The sequence below is a fragment of the Bombina bombina genome, chromosome 6 (assembly GCF_027579735.1).
Source record: "Bombina bombina isolate aBomBom1 chromosome 6, aBomBom1.pri, whole genome shotgun sequence".
NCBI classification, from domain to species: Eukaryota; Metazoa; Chordata; class Amphibia; order Anura; family Bombinatoridae; genus Bombina; species Bombina bombina.
This window is the reverse complement of record NC_069504.1, coordinates 667,470,784-667,493,291: the sequence shown is the minus strand read 5'-3', so window position 1 is coordinate 667,493,291 and position 22,508 is coordinate 667,470,784.

The window sequence follows — 22,508 nt, the reverse complement described above, 5'->3', positions numbered from 1 at the left end:
TTTGATAACTAAAGGCTCTTCCTTTTGTTTGTACCTTTATGTGAGAAATATGGCAACAGAATTAAAAGAGCCCTGAAGATCAGAATATATTCTACATAACCTAATTGTCTCATCAGTTTCCAAAGGAGGGCAATGCTGCCTGCTGGTTATGTAGTCAGGTCACCTTAACCCATGCTGTTGAGTGCATCTAATCAAGAGAAAATATATCATTGGTAAAGTATAATCCTAATACAGACATAATGTGAGTGAATCATGTAGTGTTCTGTGAGAGGCTCTTTAAATTCCTTCAGCAGCAATAGAAGTGCACTATCTGTAATTCACTTCTTTTAGAGAACTCTTCTAACTTATTTTTATTTTTCATTGTTTTTGCTTTCTTCCTTTACTTATTTTTTCCAGGTTTGCAATTACCAACAGTCCTCAGAATTAGATGTAAAAATTGTGTTCATTACTTAAAAAATGAAATATATTAAACAGACATGAAACCCAATTTTTTTCTTTCATGAATCAGAGCATACAATTTTAAAGAACTTTCTAATTTACTTCTATCATAAAAGTTTCTTTGTATCCTTAGTATCTTTTGTTGAAAAGCAGTGACGTAAGCTCATCAGCGTGTATGTGCCTGGAGCACTGTTTTAAAAGAATGTTATCCATTTTCAAGAGCACTAAATGGCAGTTTTGTTTTTGGTTGTGGTGCAAAATTGAGGTAGAAAATGGCTTATGTACTGTAGATATATTCAAGATTTTACAGAATTCTCAAAATAGGTAAAACGTGCTGAGTTTCTCACTGCCTTTAAAGTGATAGAAAGGTCAATACTGAATTGTGCATGTGTGTATTTATGTTTTAAATAGAAGCATCTTTGCAATGTACTTCTATTAGCAAAATGCTTCTAGTGAAAGTTATCAAGATTAAAAGTAATCTTGATCTGTCTGCAGCCTTTGACACTGTTGACCACACTCTCTAGGTCCAAACCCTCCAATCCTTTGGCATCTGCGACACAACCCTCTTGTAGTTCTCTTCCTACCTTCCTCTTTGGCACATCCTCTGACCCTTTAGCACTTTTTGTTGGGGTAGCACAAGGCTCTGTCGTTGGCCCCTTCTCTTCTCAATTTATACATCATCCTTAGGTTATTTAATAAAGTCCCATGGTTTAATATAATTAGTATGCTGATGATACCCAAGTTTACATCTCTTCACTAGACCTATCCCCCTCCTTACTAACTTGTGTCACTAACTGGTTTTCTAATATTTCATCCTGGATGTCCTTAAGCTAAATCTCTCCAAATCTGAGCTCCTTATTTTTCCCCCTTCTTCCAAAATCCATACCCCCGACTTTTTAAACTGTTGATAATAACATCATTACCCCAACCAAGCATGCCCGATGTCTTGGGGTCACACTTGAAACAGATCTCTCACTCCCCACATCCAGTCTTTTGCCAATTCATGCCGCCTCCACCTTAAAAATATCTCCAAAATTTGCCACTTTCTCACACAAGACACAACTAAGACTTTAATCCACTCTCTTATCACTTCCTGCCTTGACTATTGCAACTCCATCCTCCCAGGCCTCCCTAGCTGCCGTCTATCTCCCTTACAATCCACAATTATTGCCTCTGCCTGGCTGATCTTCCTTACACATCGCTCTCAGTGGCGTCACTAGGGGGGTGCAGGGGGTGCGGACCACACCCAGGTGCGTATGCCGCTGAAACAGTAATATCCTTTACTAGAATCATTTTTAGTAATGGAAGTGTGTTGCAAACATTTTTCTATTTAAAATTTAAATGCATTTATGTACATTTCTCTTTTTACCTTTCCTTCCCTTTAAGTGGAATTAGAGAGCTTGACTTTACAAAAGAACATGGAAGAGACCAACATTTGCACCTGGACCTCACACAAGATGGATAAGTGAAATAACTTCTCTTAGTGGTCCTGATATTCAAAACCTTGCATATTCAAAACCTTGCCGGCATAGAGAAAAATCCACAGAAAATATATGTGGGTGTGACTGGGGCAAGGCATGTCCTGGCAGAGAGCTGAGGGAGTCCCTGAAAACCTGCAGTCTGAGAAGCTGCAGGTGCAAAGTGGGCCAACCCTTTGTCAATCCCACCAGGATCCAAAAAGGTAGGGAGGTCTGATTATCTATGGAAATAATCATATTTGATGTCTTTAATACTTTATATATAAATATTTGGTAATTGATAAAAGCCTACACTTAAAAACAGGGCAAATGGATCATACTAAACTTGGTCCCTCAAGGATCAGTAATGGTCTCCGTTTTTTAAATATTTTTTATAAATGGCCCAGAGGCAGGTTTGGATATTTGCTTACCCCCCCCCCTCCAAAAAAAAATTCTGCCTCTTGCTGTTTTGGGGATGAGTTATTAAACGGATTTATCACCCATATGCTCAATCAATAATGCAGCATATCATTAAGGCTAACAAAAAAATATCAAATGAAAGACACAAATAGGGGGCCATGTAGCGTTTTCCATGTGAAAATAATCCAAGAGAAACCCTCAGGTCTGGATGGACACCAAAAAAATGGTCCAAGAAAAAGATGTTCTACAACATATTTCTCATACTTTTGAGCAATTGAAGGCCATTTCTTCAGACTATTAGCATACAGATATTCATTACATATATAAATACTTTAGGGGTAGTCTTTGAAAACCTTAACCACAACTGTATTTACTAGTATTAATTAAAAAAGCCATATTTGGAAGTGAGAAAAAGTCAAAAGTCAAACAAAAATTTACCTTAGTAATCTAGCCTATATATTGAGGTTTATATTCTCAACATTACTGTGGGTGATATTAAAATATCGTGCCCATGCTAACTTGCACTCATATTAAAAGTTGAAAGTAAACGCAGCTGCACAAGCGTAAACAAAATTTTTACTTGTTGGTTAGCATGACTGAAGTCCTTGCGTAAAGGGTTTGGGCTAAATAAATAGTTGCACTAAACACAACATATATACATTAAAATAAAGTTACACTCATATATACACTAATAAAAAATTTCATATAAATATAAAAAAACGTTATTAGGGTTAAAAGTTATATGGTTTATGACAAGGTATTTGAATGGAATGGGCTATATTGCATATATACATATATGTCTTAATATGTATATATGCGTATACATGTGTTTATGTTTATATTTGTATATATATACATAAATATATATATATATAGGTCCAGCAAAAAAAGGCACTCACTGTTCACATAAAATTTAACTTTTAATAAGGTTTCAAAAAATTTAAAATGACATAACGTTTCGGTGTTTACAAATGTCAGCAATTCATAAGTATCCTAATACCCCAAGACTCACCTGAGGTGAGGTGAGTCTTGGGGTATTAGGATACTTATGAATTGCTGACATTTGACAAAGGTGTTTTGTAAACACCGAAACGTTATGTCATTTTAAATTTTTTGAAAACTTATTAAAAGTTAAATTTTATGTGAACAGTGAGTGCCTTTTTTGCTGGACCTGTGGATAACCTTTAACCCCTTAACGACCAAGGACGTACGCCACACGTCCTCAAAAAAAATACAGTTAATGACCGAGGACGCGTGGCGTACGTCCTTGGTCTGGAAAGCAGCTGGAAGCGAACGATATTGAGGCATCCTGCAATAACCCCCCTTGGCCATCTGATGCAGAGAGAGCCACTCTGTGGCCCTCTCTGCACCGGACATCGGTGGCTGGTATCGTTGGTGGGTGGGAGCAAGTCTGGGAGGCGGGTGGGCGGCCATCGATATGCCGAGTGAAGTGGAGGGGGGCGGGATCGGGGGCGGGACAGGCGGGAGTGCGCACGGGAGCGTGCACGTGCACGGGGGGCGGCGGGTGGGCGCGTGCATGGGGCCGGAGCGGGAGGGAACCGCTACACTGCAGAAAAACAAAGTTTAATAAAAGTAAAAAAAAAAACCATTTTAAAAAAAAAATTAAATAATCATCTAAGGGATCTGGAAGGGGTGGGGGGTTGGTCTTGAGGGGGGGGAGCTACACTACAGAAAAGGGCAATTAAATAAAAAAAACATACTTTTTTTTACTAAACTGGGTACTGGCAGACAGCTGCCAGTACCCAAGATGGCGCCCATTAAGGCAGAGGGGGAGGGTTAGAGAGCTGTTTGGTGGGGGATCAGTGAGGTTGGGGGCTAAGGCGGGATCCTACACAGCAGCATATGTAAATATGCTAAGAAAAAACAAAAAAAAGCCCAAATATAGCTTTTATTTTAGTACTGGCAGAGTTTCTGCCAGTACTTAAGATGACGGGGACAATTGTGGGCTGGGGGAGGGAAGAGAGCTGTTTGGGAGGGATCAGGGGGTCTGATGTTTCAGGTGGGAGGCTGAGCTCTACACTAAAGCTAAAATTAACCCTGCAAGCTCCCTACAAGCTGCATAATTAACCCCAACCAAGCAAGCTTTCTTGAGGAAGCACTTCTTTACAGAAAGAGTGATTGATTTATGGAATAAACTTCCTCAAGAGGTAGTAGCAACAAACACTGTGGGGGACTTTAAAAATGCATGGGACAAGCATAGGGCTATCCTACAAACTAGATAAGTTTATACTGTTAGGTAAGGTCGGGCAGACTTGCTGGGCTTATGGCTCTTATCTGCCGTCAATATCTATGTTTCTATGTTTCTATGTTTCTATATAGGGATAAAAATTAAATAAATACATTACTACTTATGGATTATGTTACATCTTTGTCTCTCATTACAAAGCAATGGGACAATATTATTGCTCCAAATTTGGTGTGAGGTATTGCTCCAAACTTGGTGCAAAGTATTGCTCCAAACTTGGTGCAAAGTATTGCTCCAAACTTGGTGCAAAGTATTGCTCCAAACTTGGTGCACTAGTAGATATAGAGATAAAAATGAAATAAATAAATAACATAATATATCTAACTACCTTTTTTTTTTTTTGATAAATCTATTTGCACCATGTTTAAGTCATGTAATACAAGTCCCACTATCTACTTCACACCAAATTTGACGCAGCACTTTTTGCACCAAATTTGACGCAATACTCCTAAACAACCCACAAACTAGCTTCCACAACTCTTGATTGGGTAATGCATAATCACATGATTTATGACATCAGCCAATCTGATTTAAATATACATTTTCTACTATCACTAATGAATCAAATTGCTCGATACTTGTGTCATTAATCACTCATCAGAACTTGTAAGTGCCATTTGTTACATTGTGTATTATACTTTGAAAGTATGTATATGTGAAATTAGTATTACAGATAAACATTGGTGATAACTGTCACGGATACCAAACAGCTCAGGCTACCCCCCCACCCCCCTACAACCTCACCCCTGTTGTTTCTCAGTGGTTCTGGGCCCCTCAGAGCAACCACAATCCCTGGAAGCTTTGGTTTGCTTGTCTTGTGAAAAGCTGGTGTATGACCAGAAAAATCCTCCTAGGCTGGCAAGGCCCCTGGAACTCCCAGTCGGCCGCCTCACCACGGACACCCGTCTAACCCCTCTAAGGATGGCTGGGCCACAGGACAACAGGACACCTGCTAAATTTACCCCTGGTTGCTCCAGCAACCATGTGCCCCAGAGCTCCGCTCTTTTGGAGATTAGTAGCCTCTAGGGAGGACAAGAGGTGGGGGAATTACCGGAGGGGAGCAGCTTTAGGAACCGGGGCTTTTGGATACCCCTACACCTATAACTTCAATGGGCTGTATCTCCGGTCCCCAATAACGAATCATGCCGCTTTTTGGACTGCGGCATCTGGTTACAGAAAGCTTTCAAATGACACCCTGGAGTGCCGCCGCTCCCTCGGGATCACCTCAAAACCATCACCACTGTGTCCTGGGATTCTGTGGGACTATGGTTGCTATGGAGGCGCCGGTCAGTCTGGAGGGGCAGGAATGGCGGGAAAACTGTGGCATTGTCTCCCTGTTTTATCAAGATGTGTGTATGTGTATAAAAGATGTGTGTTTTTCCCAATAAAGGCAGTTCTTATTTCACCTGAATGCTAGTCTGTCTAGTCATTTAGGTGGGCTCCTGCTAGAAACACTTTCCTGGGCTACATAGCAGCCTGTTCCAGGCAGAGGAAGGACCCTCAGACAGAGCTACCCAGTCTGGGTAGCTGGAATCTGCCACAGGGTGGGACCCTGAGTACTGGTGCTGTCGGGCATCAGGGGTGGCTACAGGCTGTGGTCACATGCCAGCTACATAGCTGCAGTCGGCAGGCAGGAAGCAGGACCCATTTGGCGGAGCTACCCAGTCAGGGTAGCCGGGGTATCCGTCACATTGGTTGGCAGTAGTGGGATCTGCTTCTTCCACAGGGTTCCTGCTGACAGAGGAGAAGTGCCACAGTAACTGGTACCATGGAAGCCGAGTACCTAAGGAGAGTACAGTAGGCACTGACCCAGCTGGATGGTCCTGATTCTGAACTGGACCAGCTGAGCTGGAGGAGCATTGTCCGCCGGCAACTATGGAGGGAGAGGCTTCAACAAGAAAAGGATTGTGATGGAAAGGTCCTCCCCACAGATGATGAGAGGTACTGGGTCCAGTGGGACTTGCGAGTGCTTTTCCTGGGAGAGCAGCCCATGGAGGAAAGGCTATCAGAACTAGATCGACTGGTCCAGGCAGAGATGTGGGTGGAGGACGGCTACCGGGACATCCGATGGCTCACTATGCAAGCATGGCCATGGCTGGAGTATTGCTCCCCCACAGAAGGCTTTGGCTTCGGCGGCCCTGGGTTACTTTTGGAAAAGTTGACAGAAGACCCAGAATTTGGGAGCAGGGCAAAACTGAGAGTAATGAACATTGGCCACTCCTGAGAGCAGCTGTTGGAACTCTCGGGGGTACCCTGGCTGGTATCCGATATGGTATCGCTTATTGTCCAAGAATGGGAACTGGAAAAGGCATACAAGAGGCTGCTAGACTGAGTTCTGCAGCATGCCATGGAGTCTGCATGGAGCTGTGGTGCAGCACTCTGGGAATCATGGAGGTTGGCCTCAGATGAGTGGCAACAGAGCATAAGCGACGACAAGCTGCTAGATACAGATCAGCAGCCTGGGCCCGAGCTTATAGACCTGGACAAAGGAGCCATCCCAGCAGAAGCGCTGGCAAAAGGGCAGAGATCCGCCAACCTCTGCCCAGCACCTGTCACAACTCCAGGAAACCAGGGAGAGGAGGTAGGCATCCTCCCTCCCCTTACACAGAACCCCTTCCCAGGAGAGGAGACAGTCGGTCTCTCTCCCCAGCGGCAGAACCAGGAGCTGGGAGAGGAGACAGATGGTCTCTCTCCCCAGAGGCAAAGCCATACCCTCGGAGCGGAGGTAGCCGTCCTCCCTCCCCGTAAACAGAACCCCTTCCCGGTGACAGGAGACAGTCGGTCTCTCTCCCCAGTGGCAGAGCCAGGAGAGGAGACAGTCAGTCTCTCTCCCCAGTGGCAGAGCCATCCCCTGGGAGCGGAGGTTGTCGTCCTCCCTCCCCTTACAGAAAACCCCTTGCAGGGAGAGAGGGATGTCGATAACTCTCCCCAGCAGCTGAACCCCTTCCTGGGAGAGGAGACAGTCGGTCTCTCTCCCCAGCGGCAGAGCCATCCCCTGGGAGCGGAGGTAGTCATCCTCCCTCCCCGTAAACAGAACCCCATCCCAGGAGAGGAGACAGACAGTCTCTTTCCCCAGCGGCAGAGCCATCCCCTGGGTGCGGAGGTAGTCATCCTCCTTCCCCGTAAGCAGAACCCCTTTCTGGGAGAGGAGACAGGTGGTCTCTCTCCCCAGCGGCAGATCCATCCTTCAGGAGTGGAGGTAGTCATCCTCCCTCCCCTTACAGAGAAGCCCTTGCAGGGAGAGACGGGTATTGATATCTCTCCCCAGCGGCTGAATCCCTTTCTGAGAGAAGAGACAGTTGGTCTCTCTCCCCAGTGGCAGAACCCCATACAGGGAGCAGAGACAGACGGTCTCCCTCCCCAGCGGCAGCACAGTTTCCCATGGAGCAGAGGTAGCAGACCTCCCTCCCCAGCGTTAGATCTCCTTCTCGGGAGAAGAGACAGACGGTCTCTCCCCTCAGTAGCTTGGCAGGGTCTCTCCCCTTTTCTTTTCCCGGAGTATTTCTCACCGGAGGCAGGCATTGCATTAGGCAAGGAGGATAAAAGCTTATACAGTTGGTGCCACATGTTTGGGCACCCAAGCTTTGCCTGCCCCACCAAGGAGCAACCTCCCCCTCCGATCTGCAGTGGGAATACAGCTGGGAAACCGGCACTAGCTTTTTTTGTGGGTGGGTCAGCCGGTACTAAACAAGTGACACAGAGAGAGGCAGTGTGGCCATGGAACTTAAGGACACTGGAACTTGTGGGACAGCAATTGTTTGGGAGCTGGGCTTAGCAAACTTGTTTGGGACTTTGCCTTATGTGACTATCCCTGGGCCCAGGGTGCAGGGTATAAATGCCAGAAGGAACCCCCCAGGATGCCCCAAGCTCAGGAGAGATGGGATAACCTCTCCCAGCAACCGAGAAGTGGAGGGCCACCGTGGGACATCCCCAGGCCAACCTGTTAAGGGTCCAGCAGGGTCTGCTGAACTGGAGGGGGGGAGATCTCATGGATACCAGACAGCTAAGGCTACCCCCCTGCCCCCTACAACCTCACCCCTGTTGTTTCTCAGTGGTTTTGGGCTGCTCATAGCAACCACAATCCCTGGAAGCTTTGGTTTGCTTGTCTTGTGAAAAGCTGGTGTATGACCAGGAAAACCCTCCTAGGCTGGCCGGGCCCCTGGAACTCCCAGTTAGCTGCCTCACCATGGACACCCGCCTAACCCCTCTAAGGCTGTCCGGGCTCCTGGATCTCCTGGTCAGCCACAGGACAACAGGACACCCGCTAAATTTACCCCTGGTCGCTCCAGCAACCATGTGCCCCAGAGCTCCGCTCTTTTGGGGATTAGTAGCCCCTAGGGAGGACAAGAGGTGGGGGAATTACCGGAGGGGAGCTGCTTTGGGAACCGGGGGTTTTGGACACCCCTACCCCCATAACTTCAACGGCTGTAATAACGAATCATGCCGCTTTTTGGACTGCAGCATCTGGGGACAGACAACTTTCAAATGACACCCTGGAAGTGCCGCCGCTCCCCCGGGATCACTGTGTCCTGGGATTCTGTGGGACTATGGTTGCTATGGAGGCGCCGGTCAGTCTGGAGGGGCGGGAATGGCAGGAAAACTGTGGCATTGTCTCCCTGTTTTATCAAGATGTGTGTGTATAAAATATGTGTGTTTGTCCCAATAAAGGCAGTTCTTATTTCACCTGAATGCTAGTCTGTCTAGTCATTTAGGTGGGCTCCTACTAGAATCACTTTCCTGGGCTACATAGCAGCCTGTTCCAGGCAGAGGAAGGACCCTCAGGCAGAGCTGCCCAGTCTGGGTAGCTGGAGTCTGCCACAGGGTGGGACCCTGAGTACTGGTGCTGTCGAGCATCAGGGGTAGCTACAGGCTGTGGTCACTTGCCAGCTACATAGCTGCAGTCGGCAGGGAGGAAGCAGGACCCGTTTGGCGGAGCTACCCAGTCGGGGTAGCCGGGGTATCCGTCACAATGACATTAGGACACACAGTGTAATATTTTAGACAATGATTTTAAAATTCAAATGATGTTTGATTCAATGTAATCTTAAGCTGATAGCTCAAAGGTATAGTCTACCTAACATTAAACTGTCATGATTCAGATACAGCAGAAATTAAAATCGCCTCTTTTCAGTGTTTTTCTTCCTTCTCTTGAATTTCATTTTCATTAAGAAATGTCATCTTATATGCCAGCCTATTTTATAACACAAATTTAGCACAATTGGGTGCTGCTCCACTTGTGAGTACCTTTTTGATAACCTAACAAATCTCTTTCACCAACTGTATTACACCAGGAGGCACCTTTGTCTTTTTGTGATTTTTTCACAGAGAAAACTTGCTCTTAGATCTTGATTTCCCTGACAAAGCAGCTGACTCCAGTCATCATCTGTGTTCCTGATCATTGATCATCCTGGTATTTGATCACATTCATCATTTGGGACTATTCCCACCCCAATTGGGACATTTACCATCTATATAACATTGCAGAAGAAGACAGCATTTCCAGATAAGAACATTTCAGGAATTTCTTATTACTTTATTTGCTATTATTTGTGTTGTATCCTATGTTTCTCATAGTCCCATATTTATAAGAATTGTTTCTTATTTGTTCACATTATTTCGTATAGTATATTTTATTATAGTTATTACATGTAATTTCTTGTTCTCTTCTCTCTTAGCTTATTTACATAGTAATCATATAGGGTCCTGTGCGCCCCCTAGTAGTAACACACCCTTAGTGTTACTGATTGTTTCTTATCATATAGTATAAATAAAGTTGAAAAAACAGAATATCCACGACATTGATGATTCTAATTTATCAACAGTCCGATGCTCATCGCTCTGTACTTGACGGGCATGTTTTTGACAGACTTTTTAATAAATAAGGCTATTGAATTTAGATTTGCGGCAGCGATGTCTGGCGAGCATATTGACGCCAGCGAATGCTTAGAGATTAACGCAATGAAAAATAGGCCCCTCTGGGGAGAAGACGTTAGCATGGTCATGATAACTTGTAATATGTTAAAGTTTACTTCCACTGTTATCTGCGACTGCGCAAGAGTGAAAGCTCTTAATGACGTGCTACTTTTAATCTGGCCCTATATTGGTAATTCATCCGTATTTGGTATGATCTTACAAACATGCATCTAAATCTCAGGTTGCCCATCTGCTAAATTGCTAAAAGCTTAGTATAAAATACCACATGAAAAAAACCAAGTGGGGCACCACGTAGCATACTCTGTGTGGAAAGAACACAAAGGGAAATCCCCACAGAAGTATGTACTCAGGTGTGGATGGACACAAATTGTGTCTATACGCAGGCTAGGAATCTGAATACCCAATCTTTTTCATTGTAAACTTCTTTAAACTAAGGAGGGAAATAAAGTGACTGTGTCTGCACATACCAGATGCACAATATCTTTCAAGTCCTGGGACTAGGATCCTTATTAGATGCTTAAAGTCCTTATTTTATTTGATTATTATTTATTGAAATATATTATTGGCCTATACAGACAATTGGCAAGAGCAGTGTTTATCCCAATAAAATTGTAACAGGAAGTTACACTGTAATACTAGAAGAAAGGAAAATATATTTTCACTGTAAGAGCAATCGCACTGTGGATCTCCTTGCCTGAGGAGGTAGTGACTACCAAAACAAAATGTATGGTTATGATTGCTAATCTATGGTTATGCTGGCTAACCTATAGTTATGATTGCTAATCTATGGTTATGCTTGCTAACCTATGGTTATGATTGTTTATCTATGGTTATAATTGCTTGAATAGGCATTTTAAAAAATATTACTGTATGTTCATGTGGCATTTATTTATTAAAAATCCAAGGATTCTTTCAACCTCTTCTATTATATTACTATGTTCTTGTGTATATAAATAAAAAAAACATTTAAAATGATTGATAATTCCTTTATTACCCATTGCCCAGTTTTGCATAACCAACACAGTTATAATAATACACTTTTTATATCTGTTACCTTGTATCTAAGCCTCTACAAACTGCCCCCTTATTTCAGTTCTTTGGACAGACTTGCATTTTTAGCCAATCAATGCTGACTCCTGGTAGCTTCATGTGCCTGAGCTCAATTTATGTGAAACACATGAACTAACGCCCTCTAGTGGTGAAAAAACTGTCAAAATGCTTTCAGATTAGAGGCGGCCTTCAAAGTCTAAGAAATTAGCATATGAACCACCTAGGTTTAGCTTTCCACTAAGAATACCAAGAGAACAAAGCAAAATTGGTAATAAAAGTAAATTGCAAAGTTGTTTAAAATTACATGCCCTATTTAAATCATGAAAGTTTTTTTTTTTACTTGACTGTCCCTTTAAGGACCGGGCATTTCAGACAAAAACTTTCCCAAAAGACCAGAGCAGTTTTAGCATTTTTGTCATCACTACATTTAAACAGAAATAGAGCCTTTTTTTAATATTTACCTATCAAAACATTTTAATTTTTTTAGTAGACAACCCAAAGTATTGATCTAGGCCCATTTTGGTATATTTCATGCCACCATTTCACCACCAAATGCGATCAAATAAAAAAAATCGTTAACTTTTTCACAATTTTAGGTTTCTCACTGAAATTATTTATGAACATCATGGCAAAAATGGTTGTAAATGCTTATCTGGGATCCCCTTTGTTCAGAAATAGCAGACAATATATGGCTTTGGCATTGCTTTTTGGTAATTAGAAGGCCGCTAAATGCCACTGCGCACCACACTTGTATTATACCCAGCAGTGAAGGAGTTAATTAGGTAGCTTGTTGGGTTAATTTTAGCTTTAGTGTATAGATTACCCTCTCAACTGACACACCCCATCTCTGATCCCTCCCTTATCCCTCTCAAGCGGCTCTCTTCCCTCCCCCCATGTTACAATAGTCACCCCCATCTTAAGTACTGGCAGAAAGATTGTCAGTACTAAAATAAAAGGCTTTTTTTAAATATATTTTTTAAAATATTTTCTGCAGTGTAGGATCCCCCTTACCCCCCAACCTCCCTGATCCCCCCCAAACAGCTCTAAGCCTCCCCCCTCTACTTATTGGCCGTTATCTTAGGTACTGGCAGCTGTCTGCCAATACCCAGTGTAGCTGCCCCCCCTCATTACCCTCCCCCTCCCACTCTCAGATCGATTTCCCACCCTCTACCCCAGTTTTTACAACAGCAGCCCCCTCTCCCTGCTTCCCCTCCTCCCCCCTCCCTCCTTACCACTCACTGCTGCTCTTACGCTTTTTTCCATAGTGTAGCGGTCCCACCCACATCCCGCCCCCTCCAGCAATGGGCCACCCACCCGCCTCCCTCCTTACCCTCCCACCAACCAATGATGGCCCTCTCTGCATCTGTAGCTCTGTCCGTCTATTTCTGCCACTGCCCCACTCGTGGGGCATGCAGAAATAGCGCAATCTCTTTATTTTTAGTGAGATTGCTGCAGAGAGAGGCCCAGGACAGCCTTAAGGGCATAACAACCAGCATCGTACAGGGAACGGCGCTGGTCATTAAGGGGTTAAGTTTTAGGGGTAGATTTACTAAGGGTCGAGTGGACATGATTCACTGTAGCGAATCATGTCAGCACGACCTCGCTACATGCTGACAGCATATGCTGCCGGCATTTATCATTGCACAAGCATTTCTAGTGAAAGGCTTGTGCAATGCCACCCCCTGCTCACCGGCGGCCAATTGGCAGGGGGTGTCAATCATCCTGACTGCTGCTTCTTAACTTACATTTCAGGCGAGCATGAGATAATGGTGGTGGGAAGCAGCATACACTGCTTAAGAAATCTACCCTTATGTATCCATAAAGCAATGGGTGCCACCATGTTGCAACCTAGGAGTTTCATTTGGGACAGCTATAAAGGAACCACTAGAGTGTGCTACCAATCACTGTGTGGAATGCAGGAGGGTTAAGTCTGGAGTCTGCATATATGCTTCTAAATGGAATTGGAAAGCCCACATTTTTGACACTTAAATTACAGGAAAGGGGGACACAATAAATAATAAAATAATATTGATTTTTTTGTTACTACCAATATAATTTAACACTTTATAGTACAATGACAAGGTGTGTAATGTCCCTTTAAAAAACTGCTGTGAGAAGGATTAGTTGCATTTTTGCCCCAAAGCTTCACAAGTGCTACATCATATTTAGCTGCCTATGTTTTATAGCAAAATTACTAAAATTAAGTTTATAATTAACAAGGATAGATTAAGACTCCCATTTTAAACCATTAGAATTTCTATGCTAAAGCATTTTATGGCAGCTCAGGTGTTTTTTTTTTTTTTGCTTAATATTTATTCTAATCCATTAGAAGAGCTACAGATTAGTAAAACTGTCCCAATAAACAACATAATAGGTTTGGTAACTGAAAGCTTTTGACTTATTGGTTATGTCATGTTAGATATACTATATCCGTTTATCATTTAAGAACATTCATCAACTATACAAAAAGCCCCCCTCTCACATTCTCTAACCCCCGCTCTCCAAATTCAAATAAATGTAATCTGTGTAGTAAAAAAGAGTTAGATATATGCATTATGTAGCATTATTGTTGTGCAGTGTGTGTGTAAAATAACATATTGCAGACCCACTTTAGAACATGGAGTTTTGATTGGAATTGTAGTGAATATGGTTTCTTGAAGTGGGATTATGTTTCGTGGGGAGGTATTTTGCAGATAGAGACCTTGGGGCCAGGTGTTGAGGTTGTGTCTCAGGCTGTCACAGTTTGGGTTAATATGACAGTTAGGGTTGCAACCTCAGCCTTGTTTTCCTGGACACTTATGAGTTATACATGCTGCAGGGTGTGGAGGGAAGAACATGAATAGTGCTGTCTAGGATCACTATTTTTGTGCTGTCCAGCCACACATTGCGTGGTCCCTTCTGCACACCCTGCAGCATGTGTAACTCATAAGTGTTCATGAAAAAATGGCCAAGGTGGCAACCCTAATGACAGTGGATGTTCTGGGGATCAGAGAATCTTCCAAGATATAGAAATATTACTAGTGCACACATTATATAGGCACCTGCGCTTAATAATGACATTTTCTAATATTGCAGCTGGGGTAAAATGGTGCCAATCACATCCGAAATACAGGACATGAAAATGTAACAATTTGCATAAATACAGTGGAATAGTTAAAATTCCCTTGCTAATAACATTTCAGATTACAAATGGCATAAAATAGTATTAATAAAAAGGAACTGGTATATTTTCTTTACCCCAGCTACACTTGATAAGTGATTGTAATGTTGCCTTCATTTGGCCATAATTGCTACATATTTGCCCTTTGTTCATTGTTTGTCTAAAGCCACAAATGAATTTCAGTACATTTATGTAAAAATCTTTTCAGTTAATATCAAATGTTGTGCTGTGTAAACCAACATTTAACTCTGTAAAGCAATAGCTATACCAGAATATTCTATGTTCAGTATGCCCAGTCCATTCTCGAAAAAGTGATTGGTCATTCGTTCATGAGCTTCCCCCAGCTCTGCATATTGTCATGACAACACGTAATCTCTTTTTTTTTTTACTGTGTTTATTTATATCATCATCGAGTTTTACTTCTCTGCCGGATTTATTTGTCTGTAAAACCTGTTCTTGCCATAAGTTCCAAGCAAATAAAAAAATAATTTAGTAGTTACAGCTTGATTACATTTCAAAACGTATAGAGAGAGTAGTAGGATGAGATTGTGTACATTGCTAAAGGTCAACCAGTATTTTAACAGGAAAGTTGAAAATATGAACCAGGAAACTCTTAACATTAAAATGGTTCCATATTAATTTAATACATTATTCATACAAATAGCATATTTTGAACCACACTCACTGCCACAAATATGGTCCTCTAGCTTACAATGGATATAAATTGCAATCAAGCCCACTACGAGAGTAATTGCTTAAAGGGACATTCAAGTAAAAAAAAAAAACTTTCATGATTTAAATAGGGCATGTAATTTTAAACAACTTTCCAATTTACTTTTATTACCAATTTTGCTTTGTTCTCTTGGTATTCTTAGTTGAAAGCTAAATCTAGGAGGTTCATATGCTAATTTCTTAGACCTTAAAGGCCGCCTCTAATCTGAAAGCATTTTGACAGTTTTTCACCACTAGACGGCGTTAGTTCACATGTTTCATATAGATAACATTGAGCTCAGGCATGTGAAGCTCCTAGGAGCAAGCACTGATTGGCTAAAAATGCAAGTCTGTCAAAAGAACTGAAATAAGGGGGCAGTTTGCAGAGGCTTATATACAAGGTAATCACAGAGGTAAAAAGTATATTATTACAACTGTGTTGGTTATGCAAAATTGGGGAATGGGTAATAAAGGGATAATCTACCTTTTTTAAACAACAAATATTCTGGTGTTTACTGTCCCTTTAAATTACCAAATTCTACCATTTTGAGTAATAAATGGCTGTAACAAATATAGATGTATGCCTGCCTTCCTGGCCTTAAACAAATTAGTGTTACATTAAAAGTGATTTGTAAATAGAATCCTAGGCTCAATGCCATACCACAATGCTCCTGTTCACCTATTTTATTTTGTAGTGACAACTACAACTATTTTTTCCAGCTTCTTTAATTATAGTACAACTGCTTATTGGATAGACAACTCAATGTAGAGAATCAAAAATCATTTTCTATCTTAAAAGGACAGTATACACCAATTTTTATGTAACTGCATGTAATTAACAATATTATAAAGAAGAATATGCAGAGATACTAATATAAAAAAATCCAGTATAAAACCTTTTAAAAACTAACTCCCAGTTTAGCACTGTTGATGAGGTTAGTCTGGGACACCCACTGAAATGGGCTGGGAAAACAAGAAGAGCAGACCCCCCCTGCATATGAAAAGGCAGCTAACATAAACAGGAGCCAACAGGATACATCAGTATATATCTGACACTGTGGGGCTTGGTTAGTAGTCTGAAAATTAGCACAATGTTATTAAAAAAACAAGTAAAACTATACATTGTTGCAAAAACACTACCAGATGGGCCATATTAATGCATCATCTACAAAACACTTATGCAAAGAAAAATCTAGTGTACAATGTCCCTTTAAGTTTCTTCATGATCATCAGCAACAGTCTGGAACTCCTCCAGGGTTTCCTCTTACAACCTAGTGAATAGAGATCAAACACTTATAAGAACAAATCAGAATTTAGGATTAAGATACTGATGATGTAAAACTCTCTGCTCAGGTGAGATGATCTAAGATGTCTCGTCAGTACGGTGAGGTCCCTCAAAGAATTTTAGAAACACAAACTTTACATTGAGAGATGTTTATCTCACTATACAGGGTTCTGTATGTGAAGGAGATACTCATATTACAATATAAGGTTTAATTTTTTTTGCCTGATTTCTCTCCGTGGTGGTGAGTTTTTAATCATCATGTCCACTGTCTGTAAGGAGCTGCATAGTCTGGTGCCATTAAATAATAGTGGACTATATTTTGTGATTAATTGAACATAAGATTTGAAAATGTGCAATTCATTATCACATTTGTTAAAGTTATTTCATTCATCAACAATCTAATACTCATGTATACGTTACTTCAAGAGACAGAAGATAGAATGAAAAGTCATAAATGCAGATGGAAATGGAGGAGCTGTGGTGAGAAAGCATAAAGAAAAAAGGAGGAAAAAGAAAAGAGAAACTGAAAAAAGATGGGATGAAAAACAGCACAAGGAGGTCAAATTTGTTAGAGCAGTGCTTTCCAAACTGTGTGTCGGGACACACTAGTGTGTCGGCAGCAGTGTGTAGGTGTGTCCCTGCTTCAGTACAAATTTTTTTAAATGTAATTTTTTTTATTTTTTTTTGGTTTCTGACTTTCCACCTGCCTGCTACGCATATCACATGGTTGACACGTGATTGATACCTAGTGGGTCACAGATCATCTTAACCAATTGGCACAGCTCAGTGGGAACTGAAACTATTACCATTGTCTGATTTGGCGGCACATTGGCTCCTGACTGCACGTGTAGTCTCCTTAATTGGCTCGTGACTGCAATTGTAGCCAGTGAGTGGGACAGCAGTGTGTTTGCAGCGCAGGCAGTAGTCAGTCGGACTCACAGAGCTCTGAGGGTGGCAGCTTAAACGCTGAGCTGAAGTCAGAAGTCATTGGAATTTTTTGCAGCTAGCTCCCAGTAGTGCATTGCTGCTCCTGCTCTTGATATATGGATAGGAAGTGGAAGCTTAAAAATGCTTGATGATGAAATGTGAGTGTCTTTATCTAATATTACACCAAATATTCCGAAACTGTGTTCATCCCATCAACCTCATACATCCTTTTTGCTAGTACAAATGAATTACTGTGTCGCGAAATGATGTAGGTCTACAAAGTGTGTCACCAACATGAAAAGTTTGGAAAGCTCTGTGTTAGAGGGATGTAACCTTTAACTTGAAAATGGTAAAGTGCCTCTTTCAAAAGTAGGGTTACTTAACCCCCTAAGATGCATGATAGAACCATAGGTAAATAAAACAAAATGGGGGGGGGGATAGGTATCCCCATTAAGACCTCTTATTCAGCAGCAATCCCTCTTTCTCTAATGAGAGGTCCTGTATCTATCCAGCTGCAAGGTGATTGTTATAACATTGACAATTAACTCACAAAATCAGTTCTTTTTTGGGGTTTCTGGTGACACTTATGAGACCCTTTTCATGCCCTCACCATAGCGACAGGTCAAAAGAAACAGTGATTGGATGGTAATACCAGCAAAATAATTTTGTGATTCCCATTGAAAGTAAAGGGAAATGCTATTGCTTTTGATCTTTTTTTGATGCTTTTGAAGCTTATCACCTAACTTATTAACAAACTAACTTCAATTAACTAACAGTTGCCCTCTATCTCCTCACTAATATCATTCTCACCTCTGCAGTCCCCACCTCCTGTTTCCAATCCTCCTACCCATCTAGATTGTAAGTTCCCACGGGAACAGGGCCCTCAATTCCCCCTGTATTTGTCTGTAAAATTTTGTGTCTTATCGTATTGTTTCTCCACTGTACTGTTATCCTTGTACCCATGGGCAGCGCTGCGGAATCTGTCGGCACTTTATAAATAAAGAATAATAATAATAATCTATTTCTTATTTCTATATTGCTTTTGATCTATTTCTTAAGCGGTATTGCAACAATACTTTTGATGCCACAGTTTGCTACAGGAAGAAGGGTGCAAGTTGCAGGTATTTGCCATAGGGTTCTTGGTGTGTACCTGTTACTAAAAGTATACAATATTGAGACCTAGCCCATATAATGCACTTAGCAATGTTTCATTGTTTGTACTGAACAGAGATAAGATTTATCAAGTCTGTGGACCAGTTTCCTTTTTTCAAAGTCAACTTAAATTCATTACATTTCTCAGTTTATCAGATTGTAATTTGTTTTTATCTCTCCTGGAATCCCTTGAGAAAACTTGTTTCATATTAACTAGTTCTCTACTTTTAATCACATGCTTAAAAACCAATTCAATCGTATCACATTCTGTCTGTTTGCTCAGCATTATATACAGCGTGGCGTGTTTCATAGAATTACATTTTCCTCTGGAGGAATTTCCTTTCAACAGCAAGAAAGAAAATATGTTTCTAATAACACTTCTGCATTCATTTAAAATGATGTGATTACATTTAATATTTGTGCAGTCAATCATAGAAATATAGGCAGATTTGGAATATTAATAAAAGGATATATTGCTGCTGATTTCTAGAGCTTGCAATGCATACAATATCCATGTTAACATTACTTTACTTTATTTAACCTAACACCCACTCTGGTGGAACATGTCTTCTGCCACTTGAACAGATGCAAATCCTGATATATTTTTTTACAACAGCTTTAAACTAACTAGAATATTTTTTCTCACTCACAAGATATATTTAAATCAAAATATTATTCCCAATAGAGCACAAAGTGCGTTACCCTTAATGTGACCCTGCATTTTGAATAGCCTGCGCATTGATTTGGATACATTGGGGTCAATTTACTAATGTGCGAGCGAACATGATACGATGTAGCATGTCTGCTGCACATCGATAAATGCTGACAGCATAAGCAGTGTATTCTTGTGAACTGCTGGTGCAATACCGCCCCCTGCAGATTTGCGACCTGAGGTTGCTTCTCTGGCTTTTGGCTGGGATCAAGTGCAGTTTTCTGTGCTTGGTCTTGGCGGAAAGATTTTCTTCCTGCAGACCTGCTCCTTTAGTCTGGGGTCCTTTCCCTTTGGGGTTTGGACTTCTGCTGCTATTGGGGGGGGTGGCTTCTCCTTAGGCATAGGGCAGCTGAGTAGTAGGGCCATCCCCTTGGCCTTGTGGCATTGTCCCTGGACTTCAGTCACATGCTGCTTTTGGGGGGCGCTCCAAAGTCCAGCCTAAAGAGGGAGTAGGACAATAATGCCACCAATGTGCCTAACGTTTCGCATACATTTCGGGTGTTGATTGCTAAGGACTTCCGAGAGAAGATTGGTTTGCTCATGTCAAGCAGGTTGTTTTGGAGTTTTATTTTTTTTGAAGATGCCAAGGTCAAGTTTGCACTGTATTAAGTCTTTCCCATCAAGAGGGATTTTTTATGTTGATTTCATCGATGAGCATGATTTACAGACCTGCAATGAACAGACTATTGATATGGCTGCTGCTCCAGAGTTGGCGGCATGATATTTGTTGCCTGTGGGCAGGGGTGAGAAGAATCTCAGTGACAGTACATATATACAATCTGTGGGTCACTGATGTGGAAATTCGTCTGTTTCTTTTTTGCTACTTTGATGATGTTCAAGGAGGTAGCAAGCTGAAGAATCCGTTTGGGAGTTTTAATGGAAAGAAACACCCTCCACAGACTTTTGCCATTGGTGGAACTAGAGGTTTCCTATACTATGATGACATGCCTCTTTTTTACTGTAGTTGCAACCTGTTTTGTCATATTGCTGAGAATTGTCCAGGTGCCAGGTGTCAAAATTGCGGTGAGTAGGATCATCTTGTTGCCCACTGTAGGAAACGCCAGACCTGTGAACTGTGTGGTTCTTCAAGTCATCTGTGAAGGATGTGCCATTTGATGATGTCACACAGGCTTGATGGAGTAAAGCCTTCCTATGCTGATTGAGCCATCTGTAAATGAGGAGGAGGTCTCTGATGAGACATTGAAGTCTATAATACCTCTTTTGGGCAAGAAGTCGGCAGTTGGGGTCTCTGTCTGAGAAGTGTCTGATGCGACTGTGGTGATTTCTGCGACTGAGAATATGGAGGAAGCCCAATCTAATCTTCAGGAGGAAGATCTTTCTACATCAAGTGTTAGCTGCTTCTGATGTTCTAGAAGCCCTGTTACTCAACTCTAAGGAGGATACTATAGCTGTTCCTGGGACTGAGAATTTTTCCTTCACTGACTCATATGGTGATTCTGTTGCTGATGCTGTTCTTGGTGAAGGGGAGAACATTGACTGGTCTGCTTTTGTGTCCTCTGGTTCTGAGCAGGATATGGACACTGCAGAATGAAATCTGCCTCCAAGTGGAAAAAAAGGTGGGGATTCTAATGGATGGGAGAGTCCTGATTTGGATCTTTCAGTAGTTAAGAGCGCAGATCCAGATACTGCAATTGATGCAGAATTTCCTTGTGTCTCTACTAAAGATGTTCACTCTGACTCAAGCCAGTGTATTGGTGCCTCTTCTGTTGGTTATCTAGATAAAAGAGATGTGAAACAACTTGTTGAAGTTACTGGATATGAGGCTGGTAAGGGGGAGACTCGGAGGTTGTAATCTCAATGAGGCAGATTGAAATTATCTCCTTCAAGTCCTAAGAAAAAGAAAGGAAAGAAAAAGTCTTGATGTTAATTTTTTCCTTTAATTTATTTTTGTGATGTTTCTGACCATTTCTTCCCTTAATGTCAGGTTATGAAAACTATAGTGAGGAGAGCTGCAAATTTAAAGTTATTATCTGTAAGTTCTACTAATATTTTTTTTTTGCAGGAATGCGGTCTCCCTGAGCATCCTAAATGTGCTGACTGGGAAAATGGGTCTAAAGTATGGCCTTGTTGTTTTGATAGGAATCGGGAAGTGGGAGTTTTGTTTAAGGAGTTTTGTTTTGCTATGCTTAAAGGGACATAAAACCCAAAATTTTTCTTTCATGATTCAGACAGAACATGTGATTTTGAATAACTTTCTAATTTGCTTCTTTTATCTAAATTGCTTCATTTAGGCTCAGGAGCAGCAATGCATTACTGGGAACTAGCTGGTGATTGTTGGCTGCATAAAAATGCCCCTTTTCATTGGTTCACCAGATGTCTTCAGATAGCTCCCAGTAGTGCATTGCTGCTCCTTAAAAAAAAAAAAAAAATAATACCAAGAAAATGAAGCAAATTGGATAAAAGAAGTAAACTGGGAAGTTGTTTAAAATCACATGCTCAATTTGAATGCTGAGAAATAAGAAAAAGAAAAATGTTTTGGTTCCATGTCCCTTTAATGTAGGTCATATTGTCCCAGGTCGGTTTCTTTTGGTTAGTTTTAGTTTTTTGTGGGTCTATTTTTTGTTTGTTTAATGTACTGTATATGCTTCCCCAAATGGGGTAGAACGTTTGCATAATTTTGAAACCTTAAAGTTTTTTTTGCCAGGTCGGGATCCTACCTTTTTGGTTGCGGATTTTAATAGTCTTTTTAAGAATGGGGACAGAGCGGGTGGGAGTGATTGTATGGTGGATAGCTCAGGGAATTTTTTAGTTGATATGCTTAAATCTTTCGGTTTGAAGGATGCCTGAGGGTCTGTTTCATTTTCTGGGGAGGGTTTTACTTTCTTTAGTGATAGTGGTGAAATAAAATCTCTAATTGATTTTTGTTTTTTAATCTAAATTTTTAGGTGTTGATTTTTCCTTGAAGCAGATGCCCTTTACGCAGGGCCGGACTGGGAAATCAGACCGGCCCTGGAAATTTGTATAGACCGTCCCAA